This window comes from Colobus angolensis, unplaced genomic scaffold (genome assembly GCF_000951035.1).
Source record: "Colobus angolensis palliatus isolate OR3802 unplaced genomic scaffold, Cang.pa_1.0 Scaffold197, whole genome shotgun sequence".
Lineage (NCBI taxonomy): Eukaryota > Metazoa > Chordata > Mammalia > Primates > Cercopithecidae > Colobus > Colobus angolensis.
The window spans coordinates 2,439,961-2,453,251 of NW_012115121.1; the positions used below are offsets into that span (position 1 = coordinate 2,439,961).

Below are 13,291 nucleotides of genomic sequence, written 5' to 3' on the forward strand. Positions count from 1 at the left end.
GATGGTCTCGATCTCCTGACCTCGTGATCCGCCCGTCTCGGCCTCCCAAAGTGCTGGGATTACAGGCTTGAGCCACCGCGCCCGGCCTCCATTGTGGTTTTAATTTTCACTTTCCTCTTTACTACTGCTATTGAACATTTTGTCTATTCAAGCCTTTTAACCATTTTTAAATTCAGTTGTTGACTTTCTCATGACTGTGTTTTAAGAGTTGAATATATGTTGGGGATACAAGTTATTTATCAGATGCATGATTTATAAATATTTTTCCCAGTTCGTAGCTTGTCTTCATTCTCTTCACAGTGCCTGCTGAAGAGCAGAAATTCTTAATCTTTGATAGTGTCTATAATTTTTTCTTTAATGATCTTATATCCAAGATTTTCTCTTAGATGTTATATCCAAGATTTCTTTGCCTAACTCAAGATCATGAATTTTTCCGCTTGTGTTTTCTACTGGAAGTTTTACAGCTCTATTGGTTATTATTATTATTATTATTTTCTGAGATGGAGTTTCACTCTTGTTGCCCAAGCTGGAGTGCAATGGCGCAATCTCAGTTCATTGCAACTTCTGCCTCCTGGGTTCAAGCAGTTCTCCTGCCTCAGTCTCCCAAGTAGCTGGGATTACAGGCATGGGTCACCACGCCCAGCTAAGGTTCTATATTTTTTGTTTGGGTTTATTATACATATTGAATTTTTACACAAGGTGTATAAAAATTTCACACAAGATGTGAACTATGAGTTGAGGTTACACGTGTTTTGCAAAACTGTTTCAATAAAGTTTGCTGTAAAGATTATCATTTCTCTATTGAATTCCCTTTGTACAAAGGTAGAAAAATAATGGATTCAACATATGGGTCTATATCTGCACTCTCTAATGAGTTCCACTGATATATGTTGGTTAATTTCTCAAATTCTACATCAGGATAGCTCTTTTTTAAACCTCAAAGATGTGAAAATAATTTTCCTTATAAACAGGAGAACTGAGAGCTTTTTGTATCCTTGGCGAATTCAGCTAAACTTTCTGAGCTCTGTTTCTTTATCTGTGGAATGTGGAATTGCATTAACAGAAATCTAAAGTCCTGTTTTTTCTTTCTTCTCCTCTTCCATTCTTTTCCCTTTCCTCTTCCCCTCAGCCTTCTCAGTCCTTCTCACCCTTTCTTTCTCTCTCCCTTCTGCTCCTACCCCCATATTCTTTCTCTGTCTGGTCAGTAGATGGTGCTGTGCTGCAAGACATATATTTGCTGGTTTCTTAAAACTTTTAAATATCACATTATGTCATCTGTTAATTCTACGCCTTATGACTACACTTTGAGAACTGATCCTTAAATTGTTAATGGAACAACGATGTTCACACCCCTCCCTCTTTGAGAAGCGAAACCCCAGGCATGAGTCTGGCTACTTAAACTAGGTACACTTTTTCACTGGAAAATTTGTCAAGAGATAAAGGCCTTTGATTAAGAAGAAATATTTTTTAAAAGCAATAGTGGGTAGTGACCCTGAAAACTCCAAATGTCCTTCAGCCGTGTGTGACATTTGAGTTGGTGTGTGTTTACCCAAAGGCCAAAAAATGGATGGCCATGAAGGACATAGGATAGGAAGCCCCTTTGCTCAAAATAAAATCCCAAGGTTAATTTGTTTGTGAATCACAGAGCCAGCTGTCTGTCCTGGCCCAGTATGACTTTTGTGGTGACAGCTGTTTCTACCAAGATTTGACGAGTGGGCATGAGGGCAGAGCTGGTGGTTGCGAGATGGGATGGAAGTGGGAGATGGATTGCAAGTATGGACTCTGCTTTCTTTAAAAAGGAAACCCATGGGTTTTTACATATTCTCAATTGAACTTGTAGTTCCTTTAGTTGCACATAATGCTTTTACTTCCCAGGAGAGAAGAGGTGGGTGTGCACGGTTAGTTGTTTCTTCATGTCCCCTTAGGTTACAATTTAACGATGGGTGTTTAATTTTCCAAAAGTTTAGCAAACTGTGAAGGTTTCCATAAAGGGCACTATATTTGCTGCAAAAATCCAGTCTGTATTCCTCTGGCCCAGAAACCCTGAGGTAGAGTGAACTCATGTTTCTTAGAGCCTGATTTTCAAAATACCAAATGAAAGGCCCTTCTTGGGGTTTATGGCATCATCCTAGAATTTCCATGTATAAATAATAATAATGTTCATTTGATAGTGCTTTATGGTTTTGAAAAGTAATTTTACCAACATATGCAATTATGCTTTTGCTTAGAAGGTAGATATTTGAATTAGGGCATTGGAGGTCAAAGCCAGAGAAGATCAGTGAGGAAGAAGCACATAGGTTACTGATGACTTCTATCCTCATTTAGCTCTCCAATTGGGTGTTTCAAATTAACACAACTGAGCTTCTACATCCATTCCCTAGCCACTCAATTTCCTATCTCCTCCATCTGGATACATGAAAATGCCATCCTTTCATTTCCTCAGCCCCCAAGCTTTGGAGTTGTCTTTGATTCTCCTGTTTCTTATTCTACACCTGAGCTACAAGCAAAACCTATTGGAATTGCCTTTAAAATACAATGTATTTAGAATTCGAAAACTTCTCAGTACCTCCATGGGTACACCCTGGTCTATTCCACTCTCATCACTTACATGATTTAGGACAAATGTTTTATAATAGATTCCCCTGCATCAGCCCCTGTCCCCACTCTAATTTAGGCACAGTAGCCATAGAAATGCTGTTAATAGGTAAATTGGACCTTGTCAAGTCTTGGCCCAGAACCCTTTAAAGGCTTTTCATCTCACATTGAGGAATTGCAAAGACTTTGCAGTGGCCTACACAGTCCTGTGTGATGTGACCTCTTCCGTGCTTTGGGATCCTATTTCCTATCACTGACCCTCTCTTACTCACTCCTATTCTCCTGAGTCCTCCTCAGACGTTCCAGGGGTGCTGCTCTCCTAGGATCTATTTACTTGTTCTTTATCTTTGAATGCTCCTCCCCCAAATATGATTCTCACTCTCATTTCCTCCAGATCTTGAATCAATGACACCTTCTTACTGTGGCCTCCCCTGGCTGCTCTACCTAAAATTGGACCCTCTCTAATGCTTTCTGATCTTTTCCTAGCTTAATTTTTTCTTCAGCACTTATTACAATATAATCTGCACTTAATTTGTCTTGCTTAACTTTCTAGAATATAAATTTCATGAAGGCAGGGATTCTTGTCTATTTTATTCATTACTCTACTTCCAAAGCCCAGAGGAGTGCTTGACACAAAAGGAACACTCAATAACTATGACTAAATACGTAAACGAATGGATTCTCCACCTTGTTTTCATGGTATGTGTGAGGCTTTGCAAGTACCAACCACCAAAGAAAGACTAATGCTTAACTAGATTCTTGCAGAGTAAAACTCAATGCTCCACCATCACTTTGTGAAAAATAACAGTTTCATCGTCTAAATTCTAGATCCTGACTCAGTAGGTCTGGGAGTCCATATTTATGTATTCCTCAAGAAATTTTAAATCTTAACCGGATCTGGAGGCCTTTTCGTCTAGAGAACAGTTTACCTTTAACTCAACAAATATTTATGGGATATATTCTGTATTCCAGAAATTATGCCAGGAAATGGCTCTGCACTGAAGTCTGGTAGGAGAGACAGATGAGTAAAATTACGCTTGCCATGTAGTATAATAAGTGCTTTCTCGAGGCATTTATTAATTGCTAGGGTTGTGAAAGACAAAAGAATAGATCTGAAATGAATCTGAAGAATTCTCAGAGGAAGTGACTCACGTTGAAGAGGAAGTGACAAAGCAGGTAAGGAATATAGGGCACTGTAGTTAGGAAAACATCTTGGCCTCTGAGCTCAAGACGATTGCCAGGTTCCTGAGTCATGCCTTGTACCAATGAAGGGGGCAAAGTTAGACAGCCATCTATTTTTGCAAGACCTTCCTACCTTTCTTTTTGTAGCCCTCTCTTCCAGGTGTCTAAGATTTTAACTATCTTGAGAGAATAAAAATATATTTCTGGCTTATTTGTCTGGCTCTCCTTTAAAAAGAGTATAATGAGATCCTTTCTAATATTGAGTAGCTAATGATTTTCTGGGGTGTTCACATTTCAACAACAAGGCAACCTTTAATAATAAAAAAAAAAGTGAGGCAGGTATCAGTGACAAGCCAGCAAGGAGATGTTCTTTTGGGTTTGAATCTTCAATTTTCCTTGAGTCACATCACATGAAAAGGACCTTAAGGTTGGTGCTAGAATTGGTCTGCAGTAATTCTCTGCCAATTCATCACAATGCTAGGGGAAATGATAACCACTCTTGTCGCTTCCAAGCTTTGCTATAGGTCTTAGACCGATGCCTTTGTTTTTCCATGCTGCAATTACTCAATTTTTAAATATCATATTTGTGTAGAGCATTGTGCTTTGTTCATTTATATTAGTCAAGGTAAGTAGTGTTTGCTGCTATAACACACAATCCCCAGGTCTCAGAACCTCAACACAATAAAGTTTTATTTTTTTGCTTGTATCATGGTCCAATGTGAATTCCAAGAGAATGGGGATGGGTCTATTGTTTGGACAGGAGCCTCTGCTTTGTGCATCCATTCAGAGACACAATTATTTTCATAATGGGGCTCTGCAAGATCGAGTCGTGGCTTCAGAAACTGGCCTGACATCTTTCAGGTAACAGAAGAGAAGCAAATGGAACAGGCACTCACTTTAATATGCCTTAAACCAAGAGTCAACTAGTTTTTTCTGTAAAGTATAGTACATATTTTAGGCTCTGAGAGCCACCTAATCTTTGTTAAAAACTACACAGTTCTGCCGATATAGTGTGAAAGGAGTCTTAGACAATACATAAATGAGTAGGGTGGCTATGTTCCAATGAAACTTTATTTACAAAGACAGGTGATTTGCCACATTTGTCCTGTAGGCTATAGTTTGTAGACCCCTGCGTTATACCAAAAGGTGTGTCTTCCAATCACATTCCATTGGCAAAAGACAGTCATATGTTCCCATCGAGATGCAGAGTGTCAGGGGAATGTATTGTGGCTGTGTGCCTAAGAAACTGGTGAGAATTTAGCCAGCCTCTGATGCATCATATATTAGGGGTAGGATGTTCATTGATTATTTCCCAGATGGTGGACGCACTGTTCTCTACTTCCAACTTGTTCGAGGTCAAAAATTTTCCTGTAGAAGACATGATCTCACAAGTTTTCTAGGCTTCTTTATCCTTTATTCTGGGGAACAATGAGGATGGTTTGCTGAAAGTGGTCTTGAAGAATCCTATGTAGACCAGGTGGGAGAGTTTGCTCCCAGAAAAAAATAAGTATTATCTCAAATAGGTGATTGAAGTACAACATGCTATCCACTGGTAACAAGTAATCATAACTGGATGGCAAGGATAAGAATCACTCTATGTTAACTCAACTTTCAAAGTCACCCAGGAGCTAAAGCTCTTCTATGTATTGGTTTCCTTTTTTGTCTTCTTCCAAAGTCCCTGGAGATGGATGAAAACCTTGCTCTGCAAGTGTGCATTCAAAAATCTAATTATACCAGCAGTAATTTAGTGTGTGGTAATCTGTTTCCTTGCATCTCGAAAGGCCTCCCACTTGATCCACTGTGGACTCAGAAATAAAGGGTTCTTTCAATAGCTCTGTGAATTAAGCAGAGCAAACATTTGGCTAAAAATAAGGTTAGGGAAGGCTTACTATATAGGAGTTACAAATATCTCACAATCCTTGTTCTCAAACTCTCACACTTTACAATTGTTTGACAGATTGAGTGCAAGCAGTCGTGCCTCCAATACTCCACGGCTCCCCTTGCATCTGGCTGGCCTAGTTACTCATTTTGGCCAATAACGTGGTAGATGTGATGGTGGAGACTTGCATGCTCCACATTCTCTTTAAACTCTTCTGCTCCCATGTGCGAAAGCCTAGGCTAGCCAGGTGGGAGATGACAGAGAACATGGAGTAGAGATCAGCTGTCCCGGCTGAGGCCTTCCTAGTCTAGCCAGCCTGGCAATGTGGCCTCCAGATGTTTGGACGGCTCGACAGAAACACGGACCAGATCAGCCGGACTACCTAGGTGACCTGCAGATTTGGGGGTTGTTACTCAGCAACAGCTAACTGATAGTGTGTCAATTATGAATACTTTTAGTTTCCAGAAAAGACTTGCTCACAGGGGTTGGAAAGCAGGGACTTATTTGTCTTTATAATAGGAAGAATAAAATTAGGTACAGGGCTGGTTCAGTGCTGGTTCAGGGCTGGTTCAGAATGACGTAAATGAATCTACTGATCATATCTTCCACAACTTAGTTTGCTGGATTTCATTCTGTCATTGGTAGCAACATGGTTGCCAGATGGCTGATTTATCTCCAAAATTATAATGGTGTTCGAGGTGGTTTGAAGAAAGAAGGAAAAAGGGCAAAAGAGTGTGATGGCTGTTACGTTTAACCAGAGAAGTAAAAGGTCTTCTTGAATACCCATTTTAAAAGATTTCTGATTATGTGTCATTGGGCTAAGCCATGTTACATGTTTATCCCTTGGCTGGAAGGTGTCTGGGGAGGCAGAAGTTGTATCTGCCACAAGAAATCAACAGACAGGTGATTGGTAGGCTATGTTTCCAAAGGATGATTTTTCAGAGAAAGTCTCATAGAGGTGGTAACTTTGGGCATGACAAAGGGCTTCTCGGGTAGACAAGATGGAAAAGGGCACTCTGCTAGAGAGAGCTGCATATTCCAAGGTACAGAGCAATGAAGGAACATACCTATGTGAGAGCTTCAAATTTATAACTGAAGCCCAGAAATGGGCAAGTATTCACCAAAGGTAATAAAACTAGAGATTGAATGAACAGGGTCCATCTTTAGATTGTAGTCCAGGGTCTCACCATACCTGGCAAAAGTAGAATCAGTTCTTATGACCTCAGAGTTTCTTGTTCATGTCCCCTTCATGGCCCTTATCACATTGAAATAGAGTCATCTTTTTACTAAAAAGTAGATCTGGAGGTCACATTATTAGTTGGCAAAATTGTGTATATTACTCAACCTTTTGGCCTTAGTTTTTCCCAAAATACTGCTAAAGACATCACTCAGTTTCTCAGAAAAATCACCTCTGATTCACCCTGTTTATAGACATGAGGTTTTGAGATCTATTCATTTCACATCAATAATCCCTCACATTCATCCTATTGGTACCAGCCAGTATAAGCCTCTATTACGTCTCAAATGTCTAGTGTAATAAACTAAATATCTACCTATTCTCTCTGGCCCTTCAAATCCAGCCTGCATTTGAATTTTGTGTGGCTCTTTCCAAAGCTCACTTCAGCCAGGCAAGACTGGGCTCAATCCTCTGTCTCCCACTGCCTCTCTAAGTACAAAGTTCTGAAAGTCACTCCAGAAATTATTATCACTTTACCTGGAGAGAGACCTCCCACCTTCAGGTTTGTCTGGGAGAGTCCCAGATCGAGGCTCTTGTCCTGGTGCTCAGTCCAGTTTAGCATTTGTTCTGACCTCTGTCTCTCTCAAAACTTAACCAGCTGGGATGATAAGTTACATGACGCTTTTAACTATTTCCTTTTTTATAGCCTTTATTATTCTCTGAAAGTACTGAGTTATTTATTTACTGGAGGCACTTACACTGAACAGTCTTCTCAATGCCTGAGTTTCCCTCTTATAAGATTTAAGTGAAAATGAAAGATGTGTGTTTGCATGTGGAGAAAAGGGTGTGAGAGGTGCGAACCGGCAAGCAGGAAACAATTTTAAACTTTTACCCAACTGATGGAGACAGTGCATCAACAATTCTTATTTAGACATTGTGACTGGTTGGATGTTTTTCATTTTTATCTCATAATGTTGCTCCTACTATTAGAAGTAAAGAAAGGCATTGTTTTTCTTGGTCAAAAGAAGAATGATGATTTGCTCCCTTCTTTGGCGGGGGGAGGTTGAAGAAGGATATAAACTGACAGACATAATGAGAAAAGAGGATAAGTTCTCTTGTCCTCTTCGGTGGGAAGTGCAGGTTTGCTCTGCAAATTCATCTGGGAGATTTTTACTAGCAGGAACTTCCAGTCATCTGCAGTTTTCAATATCTGGAGAGAATCTGCTAGAACATCTATCTGTCTCAAGTTGTGGAGCATGAGATGAAGAGCATCCAAGGACAAGAGTGTCACAGACCCTGAGTTGTTAGAACCCAGACTATTTCTCCCCAGGGATGTCCTTTGCTACTCGTGGTACCTGGAGTCTTAACCCTTGCCAATTTCCTCAGCAACACTGTGGATCATGGAAGGCTAACTCTGGTTTACCATTATGCAAAATACAAAATGCATTCCCAGTTCCAGTCAGCAGACTTACACCATACCTGAGTAGTGTCTATGCCAGTACTTCTGTGAGAGAACTCTAGGCAAATATGCTCTAGGTCCCAAAGGCAGTCTACATTTGCAGAGGAGGTGCACTCTCCAAGTGAGAATAAGCTGGAGGCAGTTGCAATTATTACCATAGGATGAATTTGAAAAATGACCAGGAAGAGTCAGAATCACACCTGGTACTGGAAGTCATCCTAGATTAGAAAATTAAGTCTGAATATGAATAAAGTGCTTTCCTTAGCAGAGAAACCCAGAAATAAATAAACTGCTGGTTGCCATCTGCTAAGAAATCATTGCTTTTTCCTACTTCTGGCATCTTTTCTTTTTCTGATGTACTTATTTTTTTGAAAGGGAAATAACTCAGTACAGCCAGAAAATAGATGCATAGGAAAGGGGATTTACCAAAGGTAACAGATGTTTTTGTACTTTTGAAGAGGTGTAAGTTTGAATCATGCCTTTTAAAACTAGAGATATGCACAGATTATCACCCTGTGGGGGTTATAGGCACTTGGGGGCTTCTTGTCAATTTAATATTTTTTTGAAGTATAATATCTCAGCAGTGAAAGGAAACAGAAGCAGCTAATTCTGAACCTAGAGGTTCTTTCCTGACCCCTTGGTACCTAGGCACAATAGGGTGAGTTCAGGACTGAGTTAAAGTCTAACTCCTTATTTCCTGCCTTTTGTTAGTTTTAATCTGACACTTAAACATACTTCAATGTGGACCTTTGTGTGGGAATGCCTTTGATTTTTTTTTTCCACTACCAAGGAATGCCAGCTAAGAGAGGGAGAAAAATAGAATAAAGTTTTAATCACATGTAATATGTATCTTAAGAAATGATGTAGTGCTTTAAACAAAACAAAACAAAACAAAACAAAACAAAACACCAAAGTGCTAGACTGCCAGGCTGACCTTGCGGTACCCTTCTCTTAAAGTTAGAGAGAATCTAAACTTTAGTCTTAGAGAAAGGTGTATTCCCAGTCCTCTGAAGCATGCTTGTGTCCATGAGAAATTCCCACCACACAAGTAATGAGCCACATAGCTCCTGGGTCCATATCCTGTTTTTGTGAATGGAGGCTAAAGTTGTGGTCCTTGCGTTTGGAAAAGTGAGAGCTGTATCATAAATGCTTCCCTTGAGCTAGCTGACCTAGTTACCTGGTCAGTCATTTCAGTGGATCATCGGTTGAATGTGACTAATGGGCCATTAGATTTGAAACGTTTTTGCTTAATGCCGTCTGTTCAGCTGCCTTTATTGGGAAAGTTCCTATTTCCACTCAAATAAGTGGAAGGGGGATGTCTGGCAGGAGGATGATACATAGGCTTTAGTTAAGGAAAATGATGGAAAAACAAATAACAGGGAAGTATGACTAAGAGTGATTAAAAGAGTTAAGCAATAGAGTTAACATTGTGCCCTCATGACCACATGTTTAATAGAGTGTGATACATACTTGTGATGCAGAAACCTGTAAACTTGTAATTACTTTATGGAAAACATATTGACTTCAACGTATCAGTTACATTTTAACACATATACATGCACATATTTATTTGTAGGTATATATGTAGTGTGTGCATGTGTGAGTGTGTGTATGTAAACCTGGAAACCATTTGCTTTAAAGGGCCTTATTATATTATTCTGTTGGTATTCTAATGTAGTATTGTGATTTTAACAGATACATTAATTTCACTTCCACATTGCCTTACAGCTATTATGTTAAGTTTAATAGAAAACATTCTCTATATTCTATTAATACACACTCAACCTATGCTATCTGCTAGTTTATGCACAGACATATTCAATAAAAATGTTCTATTACAGTGTTAAAGCATAATTTTCAAAAATCGTAAAATCATGACTCTCATCCAAATATAAAACGAATGCACGTCAAAGATTTTATTCGACTCGTTAATAAATGAGGGGACCAGTAAGATCTATTTTTTTTTTGAGAAGGAGTTTCACTCTTGTTGCCCAGGCTGGAGGATAATGACACGATCTCGGCTCACTGCAACCTCCGTCTCCTGGGCTCAAGTGATTCTCCTGCCTTAACCTCCCAGGTAGCTGGGATTACAGGCGTGCACCACCATGTCAGGCTAATTTTTTTTTGTATTTTTAGTAGAGAGGATGTTTTACCACGTCCAGGCTGGTCTTGAACTCCTGACCTCAGGTGATCTACCCACCTTGCCCTCCCAGAGTGTTGGGATTACAGGTGTGAGCAACCACACCCGGCCATGGGGACCAGTAAGATCTTCACTGGTTCAAATGAAAATTTGACTTGCAGGGATTTGTGTAATTCATTTGCATTGCTATGGGCAGGAATCATTCACATTGCTATTCATTTTCTGCAAATTAACAGTCACCCCTAAATAATTTTAAAATAGCCAAGAAATTTTTTATGTTACTTTCAAGTCTTGAGTGCATTTTCCAGAAAATAGTTTCTGTTGCCTTCTTCATTAATTCAAGTACTTTTAAGGATAAACTTATGAGTATACATGGGAGACTGGTATATATACGTGCTGGTAAATATGAGAAGGTGCTTGTTCCTTAGGAGCTCAATATTTACAAAGGGAGAGAGATTCACTCAGACAACCACAGTTTATTTGATATACGCCAATAGAATCTTAATGAATCATTCTCTTATGAAGAGGCGTATGTGGTTCTACAGAAGAAATATTGTCTGAACAGCGTCTCACTGGTTGAGACAGCAAGACAAAAGGGGTGATGGTTGCGGGGGGTTGAAAGGCAGACTTTTCATTCTACCTAGAGCGAATAGAATACCAAAAGCCTCAAGGGTATAAAAAAGCAAGGCATACTGCACATACCAACAAAAATCCAGGGCACCACGAAGGGCCATGGCTGGGAGGTGAAGTTCCGAGACAGGAAGGCAAACTTAACCGAAAAACCCCATTGTCCTAAAGGAGGTGGAGTGAGCTGATAACTTCCATATTTAGATTCACACTACAAAATAATGTAAATTTGTATCAGGAAAATTGTTTAAAAACATTATTACAGTATACCAGAAGAGAGGATCATTACCCTGTCTCAACAGTCTAACACTTTGAGGGGCAGAATTAGGTTTGTTTTTGGAGAGGGGGCTTTTCCTTCCTTTATGCCTCATTTCTTTGCCATTACTCTTTCCCCCTCTGCCCTCCTTTCATTTGTCACTTCCTTTTTCCATCCTTTCACTCATTTCTCCCTCCCTCCTTTCTCTCTCATTGTGACCCCATTTCCACTAAGTTTAGTGGTCTAGGAAGCACCTGTTGCCTGTTTAAATTACTGTGATCCCTCGTGTAGAATCAGAGTGATCCTGGGTGGTTCTCTGATTCTCAAGACAGCCCTGGACGAACAATAATACATTATTACACTCTCTTATTTTAAACTCAGTTGCTAAAGCACCATGACATCATCCTAAGGAAGGTAAAATACAACTGCAGAGTTTACTGCTTTATAATTATGACATGCCGTCCAATTTTCCTGAGCCCTCTCTGAACGGGAAACCCTTTGCTCCAACGACAAGGCATTTGCAGGCCAACTCCCAGAATGCACTGTTTCCACAAATGGCTAATTTAGTCTATTTGTCTTGACTTGTGCTAATTTCCTTCCAGGGGATAAATTTTTTTCTGACCATATTAATTTTTTTCTTTTTAGGTGGTAGTGGCAGGGAAAGATGAAGGAGGGAGCTACAAGAGTATTCCTACGTGACGTCCAATAGTCTAAATTTATTACAGTTCCATCAGAACACCCAGCTCATTCACTGAGAGGGATTTTATCCAAGTGTCTGCCTACATTTAACCCAATTAAGACAATTCACATTCAAGTGTGATCAATAACAAATCCATCTAAGCTTGACTTTCTTTTCAAAGTAAGGAGATTATTAACCAGCAAAAACTTCAAGCTGAGTAAATTTGGAGTATGACGTAGAAGGAGAACATGTAAGGCAACTTCACAGGAAGATGTTTGATCACTTAGTATCTACTGCATTTAAAAATAAGATCATTGTTTTTAAGACAGGAACATTATCAATAAGATTAATTCTAGGCTGGTCTAAAGCAATGATCTCACGGTAGCTGTAAGATGGTTGACTGTGTCCTAACTACTCTAGGATCAGTTTGTATGTCTGTGAAATAAAGGAGCTGGACCAGGATAGGAACAAACGCGAGCCATGAAAAATCAGAAAGCTACCATCGTATTATTCCTTTTCAAATATGACAGCACACACACACACACACACACACACACACACACAAACCCTAGCTGAAAAATGTATGCAAGTAATCCATGCTCACTGTGTAAAAACGAACACCCCAAATCAGACTAAACTCTGAACTGGAAAGCCTTTGCTCCGACAACCCTTTGCTCCAAACCATAACAACGCAACATCCAGTCATACACATTATTATGAAGTAACAGCAGAAGTTGCCTTCTACACCATTAGGACACCTAGTTCATTTCTCAGAGATAATTAAGGTTAATTTCTTGCATATCTTTCCGAAAATGTTCTTAGGGCATTGTGTTAGTTAAGGTTCTCTGGGTTTCAGGCCACAAAAAATAAACTCTGGCTGACTTAAGCCACAAAAAAGAGTTTACTGGAATGATGTTGGGGTATTTTGCGGAATCAAGGGAGGATTAAACCCCTTAGCCTTTGGAAAGAGTAGTCTAAAGGAAAGTTATGAGACACCCCAGCACCACGTGTCAGACAATTGCCATTAATGTGACTTGGCTACAAAGAATCCCAGTCTCAGTATTTCTGTTTTAAATTTTAAATAAGACTGGCCAAGCTAGGTTGGACCTGTGAGATGTAGTATAGCTGGATGTCTGGGAGTGAGGAGGTTGGAAGATGGGCAAATCTTATAGTGCAGAAAGTTGGGGAAACTTTCTGGACAAGGTGAAAAGTCACTTGCAAGATAGCAATCTCCATTTGCTCACAAACAAAGCATGTTTCTACACTGTATGTGTTTGAGTCTGAATCCACTGTCTTT

The 13,291-nt window shown here is 39.7% G+C and overlaps 1 long non-coding RNA gene across 1 annotated transcript in view; it reads right to left on the reverse strand.

The window, feature by feature from the left end:
• The window catches only part of LOC105511003, a 9,661-nt gene extending 2,838 nt beyond the window's left edge, over positions 1-6,823 (reverse strand). Inside the window, exon 1 of the long non-coding RNA XR_001001657.1 lies at positions 6,778-6,823. This is a non-coding gene — a long non-coding RNA (uncharacterized LOC105511003). The remainder of the gene's footprint in view (positions 1-6,777) is intronic.
• Positions 6,824-13,291: the final 6,468 nt, after the last annotated feature.